The sequence below is a fragment of the Squalius cephalus genome (genome assembly GCF_949319135.1).
Source record: "Squalius cephalus genome assembly, chromosome: 17".
Taxonomy (NCBI): Eukaryota; Metazoa; Chordata; class Actinopteri; order Cypriniformes; family Leuciscidae; genus Squalius; species Squalius cephalus.
Window position 1 is genome coordinate 22,164,177 of NC_137138.1, and position 10,024 is coordinate 22,174,200.

At 39.9% G+C, this 10,024-nt stretch overlaps 1 long non-coding RNA gene across 1 annotated transcript; it reads left to right on the top strand.

The window, feature by feature from the left end:
• The first annotated feature begins 2,715 nt into the window (after positions 1–2,715).
• On the top strand, positions 2,716–3,870 carry LOC307174708. Its single transcript, XR_013824027.1, has 4 exons — positions 2,716–2,819; positions 3,319–3,386; positions 3,559–3,659; positions 3,797–3,870. It is a non-coding gene; the product is annotated as an uncharacterized lncRNA (long non-coding RNA).
• The last annotated feature ends 6,154 nt before the right edge of the window (positions 3,871–10,024 follow it).

A 10,024-nucleotide genomic window follows, 5' to 3' on the forward strand; every position in this document is an offset into this window, starting at 1 on the left:
TGCAAGGTTGCTCAGAATGATAGGGGCCTGATAGCTCCTAATAGGGCCGTTAGGGGAGGTTCTTTGTCTTTCTCAGGTGTCAAAAGCTTACATATTAATGAGCTCCCGCATAAAGCTTTTTCACACAAAACACGTCGTAAAATTTGTAAATCAATATATTGTCTTATCTGAATGAGCAGTCAGGGTGATTTTCACATAGTTTTGGAGCAAATATTCTAGGCTACGTCATACAATTTTCAAAAGTCTTGTGAAGAAATAATCAGTATGGGTTTCATGACCTTATTTCAGTGAGAATTTTTTTTTTGTATTTTCACAAACCACGCATAAATGTCATTATCTCAAAACTACAAACTTTTACATACATGCTGCTGATATATTATTGTAGCAGAGTTTGTGCTGAATACAGTGTAATTAGACTTTAGCCATGAAAATGTCACAAGTAACAGAAATAAGCACAAATGTCAGAGCATGTCAGAACACCTCCAGGACCCAGAAAACAGCTCAGACCTCAGAGGGTTAACACTCTTGAACCAAGTTTGTTTGGGTGATGGCCATCCCGATGAAATAGTTGTCTCTGACTCCAGAAAAGATTGAAATTGTCAATGAAGTAGCCGTGAAAACCTGTTTGTTCCTCTTGCTGGGAGTGGTCCACTGATGAATGTTTGAACTTTCAGTCTTTTAAGTGTTTCAAAAAGTTCATTGAAATCCTTCTTAGGGAGTTCTGACCAGTGTTAATTTTGACAGCAAATTCTGATTTAGTCTTAGTCTTAGTCTTTTGAATAACACACCATTTAGTTTTAGTCACATTTTAGTCATCTGAAATCTTTTAGTCTTAGTCTAGTTTTAGTCGACTAAATATCATAAGAGTTTTAGTCTTAGTCTAGTCTTAAGTCTTTTAGTCTTAGTCTACCCTTGTGAAAAAGAAGTGTGCTTAATTGTATTGAAAGCGCACTTTTTGTGTGCTTAAAATAATAAAAGTATACTTTTTGAAAAGTGCACTTGCAGATAACATAATAAAATTAAAATTAAAGACCACTTAAGTGCACTTAAAGGGAATACACTTTAATGGCAATATTTATTAACACATTTAAGTGCACTTTTTACAAATGCACTTTGTAATAATATCTAATTAAGTTTAACTTAAAGTAAGTACACTTTCATCCCAATATTTATAAACACACTTAAGTACAATTTTTACAAATGCACTTTATAATAATATCTAATTAAGTTTAATTTAAAGTAAGTACACTTTCATCACAATATTTCTTAACACACTTAAATACACTTTTTAAAAATGCACTTTGTAATAATGTCTAATTAAGTTTTACTTAAAGAAAGTACACTTTTATCATAATATTTATAAACACACTTAAGTGCACTTTTTACAAATGCATTTTGTAATAATATCAATTAAGTTTAACTTAAAGTAAGTACTCTTTCATCACAATATTTATAAACACACTTAAGTGCATTTTTAAAAATGCACTTTGTAATAATGTCTAATTAAGCTTAACTTAAAGAAAGTACACTTTCATCACAATATTTATAAACACACTTAAGTGCACTTTTTACAAATGCACTTTGTAATAATATCCAATTAAGTTTAATTTAAAGTAAGTATACTTTCATCACAATATTTATTAACACACTTAAGTATACTTTTTAAAAATGCACTTTGTAATAATGTCTAATTAAGCTTAACTTAAAGAAAGTACACTTTCATCATAATTTTTTATAAACACACTTAAGTGCACTTTTTACAAATGCACTTTTTAATAATGTCTAATTAAATGTTACTTAAAGAAAGAACACTTTCATGACAATATTTATAAACACACTTAAGTGCATGTTTTAAAAAATGCACTTTGTAATGTCTACTAAGTTTTACTTAAACATACATTTTAAATAATTATGATTTATAGTGTTTTAAATTTATTAAAGTTAAAGTTATAAGTTATTAAAGGAAATTTATTTTGATGTATTGACTAATATACTAAATAAAATAACAGATTTAATGGAAAACATGGAAAATAATTGATTTTAATTCCAACTCAAGTGTGTTGTCCAAAATTAATTTGTTAATGTATTTTAAATGTGTTTTGTCTATAATATATACTGTGTGCATTATGCAGTTGAAATGTATTTTTCCAATACATCCGCTTATACAGTATAATCCAGTACAACTTATTGTTGACATTTTTATCACCAGCCCTTGCTCTATGAACTCAACTAGTGTCAGCTTTCTACATAATATTTGAAAATAAAATGTAATATACGAGAGGAGCCTAATAGTAATGTGTTGTAGCTACTTTACATCTGTGAACATAATACTTTCAATATCATTATGTTGTTCTAAGTCAATTAAACACACATTTAATTGTATTAATTGTGAGCAAAAGTTAAACAAATGTAAACAAAATGAATTTGCATTTAAATTCAGTTAAAATACATTTAATTTTAATCACACTACACTACATTGAAAAAAAGATTGACTTTTAGTTAGGTTAATGAGTAAAGTTTTGTGAACTTACAGAGTTTAACAACACAATGAGTTAGAACAACTTCAACTTAAACAGAAAAGCTGAAATAACATTTAACCATGCATGATATATGAATATGTTGTTTAATGCACATGCGCGATAAATACTACGTCATTATGACGCTCTACTTCACTAGAGTTTGAAAAATGCGCTGTTGTGTTTTGCCATCCGTTTGCGATGCGTGATGATACTGAAGCTAGCCAAACAAGAGAACAAAAGGAGCACCACGTTTGGATGTTTGTTTGCAGATGAGACGTTATGCTGCAAATAATCAGTCAAGTAAGTATATCTTGATGCTTTCTTTAGTTATTTTTTTTTTCTCCGTAACATGTCAGTTGCTGAGTGCATTAATCGTAGATATTATAAACTCAATAGACTCGGGAGGTGAATTAATCATTTTTTCAATAATTTATATATGATTGCATTCTAATAATGTCTTGCATTGTAATGTGAGGAAGGCGTGTGTGGTCGTGTTCGAGGAATTTGGTTGCAGATTTTTTTTAAAAACTAAACTTACTTTTTAAATTATTTTAAACAAGCTACTAAAAATTTGCTGAATGCTGATCCAATATTGTAACACTCGAAGACGTTTATTTACATTTAATTAAAATAATCAATCTTATAACCACCATAAATATTTAATATATTACCCACCTCTAGAAAAAATGCTTGTAATGTGTTCAATTTAATTTTGTATTTAAAGAGTTGTTCAATTACTATTTGGTTTGGAATATGTAATAATTTTGTGTTTATCTGGATTTAAACATTCTTTTTGCAGGATCAGTTCATATTTGTTATTGGAGATACAGTGCAAGCGGTGTGGAATCACAGACCTGTATTGATGAGGTGATGTTACAAGATTTATCATGACAGCACATCCTGATCAAGCTAAAACACTACTTTCAAGTCACTAACTATCCCTATAGCTTTTAAATGCTTTGAATATTTTGCTGGTGCAAGTAATAAATTCGCACCTGTGCATTTACACATGCCCCTATAATCATCATATAGTTTATAGGTAACAAACCAAAGGAAGAAGGCTTGCAGCATTGCTGTGTCAACCGTGGTAAATACAGGAACAGGAACATCCTTCATGAAGATGTGGGGCAAGCTTAAAATGTAAGAATACCTTTCTTAATTTGCATTGGTCCTGGGTTTGCATGGGTCATATATCTATATTTGTGTAATTGATAAAGTTATGCTTAATTCCCTGTAAAGTAGCAATTAAAAGGTTCTCTATTTTGAATCACTTTAAGCCCAGTGTCAGTAAAGATGGCGTAGTCAGTGGAATCCTGCTGTTTGTGGGAAATAGAAGGAACCTTGGCCAGCTTTCTACTACGATGTGGCCCTGGTGACTGAGGTAATCAATCACATCACACATTCATCAACAGTTAACAGTCAAAAGTTTACATACACCTTGCAGAATAAACTGCTTCATCAGGGTAGTTCTAAATAAAAATAAAACGTATACATTTTTGTGATCCCTATTATTGCTAAAATTGTGCAGATACTGCAAGGTGTATATCAACTTTGAAGCGCAACTGTATATCTATCTTTTTCATTCAATTGAGCCAAATATAATAATGGTGTCACATTCACCGTCTGTCATCGTCCTGTCTGCACTACAGTTCCCAGAATCCTCCTTGTTTCCACACCTGAACTTACTCCCTTCATTACCCGCCTGTTCGTCATCATCATCATCTGCATCACCTGTCTTGTGTTCATCTGTCTGTGTATTTAAGTTCCTTCTGTTCACTCATCACTTGTCGGTCAATGTTTATGTTAGGTTATCTATGTTCTGAGCACACGCTCCCTTTTTGTTTGTATTTGCTTATGTTAGAATTAAAATCTTGGAATTCATCATCTTCGTGTTCGTCTCCTACTTCATCCACCCAGAAGCCTGACAGATTGACCGACCAAAAAGATGAGCTGGGAGCTCGCTGGACAGATCGCGGCTTTGGCTCGGGATAGCCGCGATCTGTTCCAATTCACCTGGGGGTTTGTTCCTCTTGCTGCCTCCTGCTCGCTGGATGACGAGACGATCAAGGCGTGTTACCGGCTTGGGGCCAAGGAGGTCGACCCGAGGGAGCTTCCAGATCTCTCCGGTCAGGACTGGAGAGAGGCACTCTCCTGTTGTCTGGAGAGCTTCCTCCCGTGGCACGCCATGTCACCGTCTGCACTTCACGCCAGTCCAGCCGAGCCTGCACTTCACGCCAGTCCAGCCGAGCCTGCACTTCACGCCAGTCCAGCCGAGCCTGCACTTCACGCCAGTCCAGCCGAACCTGCACTTCACGCCAGTCCAGCCGAGCCCGCACTTCACGTCAGAGCTGCCGAGACCAAGGCAGTATGCGTCGTGCCCGCCGCCCCTGAGACTGTGAGCGTCATGCCCGCCGCGCCTGAGACAGTGAGCTTCATGCCCGCCGAGCTAAAGACTGACAGCATCATGCCCGCAGAGATTTTGTTTTCTTTTATTCCGTCCAGCTCAAAGCTCTCTTCACCGCTGGTCCCGTCCAGCACAGCGCCTTCACCGCTGGTCCCGTCCAGCACAGAGCCCTCTTCGCCGCTGGTCCCGTCCAGCACAGAGCCCTCTTCGCCGCTGGTCCCGTCCAGCACAGAGCCCTCTTCGCCGCTGGTTTCGCCCAGCTCAGAGCCCTCTTCGCCGCTGGTCCTGCCCAGCTCAGAGCCCTCTTCGCCGCTGGTTCCGCCCAGCTCAGAGCCCTCTTCACCGCTGGTCCCGTCCAGCACAGAGCCTTCACCGCTGGTCCCGTCCAGCACAGAGCCCTCTTCGCCGCTGGTTCCGCCCAGCTCAGAGCCCTCTTCACCGCTGGTCCCGTCCAGCACAGAGCCTTCACCGCTGGTCCCGTCCAGCACAGAGCCCTCTTCGCCGCTGGTTCCGCCCAGCTCAGAGCCCTCTTCGCCGCTGGTCCTGCCCAGCTCAGAGCCTTCTTCGCCACTGGTCCTGCCCAGCTCAGAGCCCTCTTCGCCGCTGGTTCCGCCCAGCTCAGAGCCCTCTTCGCCGCTGGTTCCGCCCAGCTCAGAGCCCTCTTCGCCGCTGGTTCCGCCCAGCTCAGAGCCCTCTTCGCCGCTGGTTCCGCCCAGCTCAGAGCCCTCTTCGCCGCTGGTTCCGCCCAGCTCAGAGCCCTCTTCGCCGCTGGTCCCAGCCCAGCTCAGAGCCTTCTTCGCCGCTGGTCCTGCCCAGCTCAGAGCCTTCGCCGCTGGTCCTGCCCAGCTCAGAGCCTTCTTCGCCGCTGGTCCTGCCCAGCTCAGAGCCCTCTTCGCCGCTGGTCCTGCCCAGCTCAGAGCCCTCTTCGCCGCTGGTCCCGCCCAGCACAAAGCCCTCATCGCTGGATCTGCCCAGCACAAAGCCCTCATCGCTGGATCTGCCCAGCTCAGAGCCTTCTTCGCCGCTGGTCCTGCCCAGCTCAGAGCCTTCTTCGCCGCTGGTCCTGCCCAGCTCAGAGCCTTCTTCGCCGCTGGTCCTGCCCAGCTCAGAGCCTTCTTCGCCGCTGGTCCTGCCCAGCTCAGAGCCTTCTTCGCCGCTGGTCCTGCCCAGCTCAGAGCCTTCTTCGCCGCTGGTCCTGCCCAGCTCAGAGCCCTCTTCGCCGCTGGTCCTGCCCAGCTCAGAGCCCTCTTCGCTGCTGGTCCTGCCCAGCTCAGAGCCCTCTTCGCCGCTGGTCCCGCCCAGCACAAAGCCCTCATCGCTGGATCTGCCCAGCACAAAGCCCTCATCGCTGGATCTGCCCAGCACAAAGCCCTCATCGCTGGATCTGCCCAGCACAAAGCCCTCATCGCTGGATCTGCCCAGCACAAAGCCCTCATCACTGGATCTGCCCAGCACAAAGCCCTCATCGTTGGATCTGCCCAGCACAAAGCCCTCACCGCTGGATCTGCCCAGCACCGAGCCCTCGTCGCTGGATCTGCCCAGCACCGAGCCCTCGTCGCTGGATCTGCCCAGCACCGAGCCCTCGTCGCTGGATCTGCCCAGCACCGAGCCCTCGTCGCTGGATCTGCCCAGCACCGTGTCCTCGTCGCTGGATCTGCCCAGCACCGAGCCCTCGTCGCTGCCCAGCACCGAGCCCTCTCTGGTACCCGGGACTTTTCCCAAGTATTTTTTTGGGGGGGGCCATAGGGCTCCGTCCTGGCCACCTGAGGGGTCCTCACCACCATGGCCACCTGAAGGGTCTTCACCGCCGTGGCCACCTGAAGGGTCTTCACCGCCGTGGCCACCTGAAGGGTCTTCACCGCCGTGGCCACCTGAAGGGTCTTCTCCGCCTTGGCCACCCGAAGGGTCCGGACCGCCATGGCCACCCGAAGGGTCCTCACTGCCGTGGTCGCCTGAGGGGACATCACCGCCCTGGCCACCCGAAGGGTCCTCTCCACCGTGGCCACCCGAAGGGTCCTCACCGCCGTGGCCGCCCGAGGGGTCGTCTCCGTCCTGGCCACGCCCACAGCCTGCTCCACCGTGACCACACCCACAGTCTGCTCCGCCCTGGAGGCTTCCTGCCTTGTCTCCCTTGCCTTGTCTTCCCCGTCAGCCTCCAGGGCGCCCACCCTCCCACCCCTTTGGTCTTTCTACGGCGCGAGGTCGCGCCTACCGGGAGGGGGGAGTAATGTCACATTCACCGTCTGTCATCGTCCTGTCTGCACTACAGTTCCCAGAATCCTCCTTGTTTCCACACCTGAACTCACTCCCTTCATTACCCGCCTGTTCGTCATCATCATCATCATCTGCATCACCTGTCTTGTGTTCATCTGTCTGTGTATTTAAGTTCCTTCTGTTCACTCATCACTTGTCGGTCAATGTTTATGTTAGGTTATCTATGTTCTGAGCACACGCTCCCTTTTTGTTTTTATTTGCTTATGTTAGAATTAAAATCTTGGAATTCATCATCTTCGTGTTCGTCTCCTACTTAATCCACCCAAAAGCCTGACAGATGGACTGGATCTGTATTATAAACAAATTTTCTGTTTTTTTGTTTTTTTCCTCAAGGCATTTTTTCTGACTTTCCTGCATCTTTGAAACATTTCCATTCACATACTGGAGAGCATCTGCGACATTCCAACAACTTAAAAAATTGGGTGACAAATAATTTTGTTTTTTGTGCTTTTGGAGTTCTTCAGTTTTTTTTTTTTTTTTTTTTTTTTAGACAAATTTAGATTCACTGTAATGCTGGAGTAAGCATTTGGTCCTGTTTAATGTTGGTGCTGGTAAAGGTTTAAAGGGATACTCCACTTTAAAATGAAAATTCTGTCATCATATACTCACCCTCATGTTGTTTCAAACCTGTATGAATTTCTTTCTTCTGCTGAACATAAAGAAAGATATTTAGAAGAATGTTAGTAACCAGTTTTTGGTACCATTGACCATTGATTTTTTTTTTTTTTTCTACAATGGAAGTCAATGGTACCAAAATCTGTCTGGTTACTAACATTCTTCTAAATATCTTTCTTTCTGTTCAGCAGAAGAAAGAAATTCATACAGGTTTGAAACAACATGAGGGTGAGTATATGATGACAGAATTTTCATTTTAAAGTAGAGTATCCCTTTAAAAGCTAAATAACAAGGTTCGGTAACACTTTTAATTAGGTCTCATTTGTTAATATTAGTTTAGTTTTTAGCCAACATGATCTAACCAAGACTAATATTATCTTACTTAGACTAATAAATGCTTAAAGTATTATTCATTCTTAGTTCATGTTAACTGAAGTAGGTAACTAATATATTTTTGTAAAGCATTACCCAAAGGTCTCTTTCCAAAACTGTTTGTGTTTATGCATAGTGTTTCTTGGTGTTTTCTTGTGCATCAACAGAAAGGTTTTTATGTATTTCTTTTAGAGATTATTTTGTCAGTAAATTTAGAGGGTTTTACATTTAGTTTTTGTTGATTGTAACAGTGCATTTAATTCACACTTAAGTGTATTGTTAACTGACATTAAAGTATATTTTAAATCACATTAATTGCGTGTCATTATATTGTGTAGTGCACTTTTAACTATATTTTGAATATATTAGAAGTAATTATGAAATTAGATATAAAGTTGTATTAAAGTACCAATTAAGTTGTTCCAAAAAAGCACTCTTAATGACAACTTATTGCATTTTATTTCAACTTAATATGTGATATATTTGAAATTAATTGCACTTAATGTGCATTCAGTGTGTCGAAAACATTGCATTTAATTCACACTTAAGTGTATTGTTAACTGACATTAAAGTATATTTTAAATCACATTAATTGCGTGTCATTATATTGTGAAGTGCACTTTAAGTATATTTTAAAAACACTAGAAGCAATTATGAAAGTAGATATAAAGTTGTAATAAAGTACCAATTAAGTTGTTCCAAAAAATCGATCTTAATGGCAACTTATTACATTTTATTTCAACTTAATATGTGATATATTTTAAATTAATTGCACTTAATGTGCATTCAGTGTGTCGAAAACATTGCATTTAATTCACACTTAAGTGTATTGTTAACTGACATTAAAGTGTATTTTAAATCACATTAATTGCGTGTCATTACATTTTGTAGTGCACTTTAAGTATATTTTAAAAACACTAGAAGCAATTATGAAAGTATATATAAAGTTGTAATAAAGTACCAATTAAGTTGTTCCAAAAAATCACTCTTAATGGCAACTTATTACATTTTATTTCAACTTAATATATAATATATTTGAAATTAATTACACTTAATGTGCATTAAGTGCGCCGAAAAGATGGCATTTAATTCACACTTAAGTGTATATATTTAAAGTATATTATTTATGTAATAAGTACACTTTATAAAAGTACACTTAAGTGCACTTTTTTTTCACAAGGGTAGTTTTGTTTTAGTAGAACAAATATTAGCAGATTTTAGTCGACTAAATCTAGTCGACAGTTGACCTGACTAAATGTTTACATCAGTCTGTTATGGAATGGTATTAAGGTTTGAATATGCAATACATACACAGATTTAACGGCTGTAATACAAAACATGTATTTTATTTTATTCTTAATGTCAAAAACACTGACTGTAGCTTTTTCACAAAAGATAATCTCACATCAGTGTTAATTTTGACAGCAAATTTTGATTTAAAATATAATGGGTTTAAATTGAAATGCATTCATTTAGAATTTCTCTAAAATTTCCAAACCCATATACTCCCAGAGAAAACATTAACCTGCTAATATGAATGATTTTAAAGTTTGAACGTGCAATACAGACACAGATTTAACTACTGTAACTTAAAAAATGTCTTAAAATTAAATAAAACCACTTTTCCTAAACACAGTCTTCTTTTTCAATGAATGATAGCCTATATGAATTCTTTATAACTTGCATACATCATTCTCTATTCTTTCAAACAGACATATTTATTTGTATGAATTAAATATAATTAATCCTTATTTTAAAGCTATTAACGAGCAGTGAATGCTTTTCTCTTTTTCTTTTGTTGCTTAAACAATATTAAGGACACAGACCGCATTATTTATTA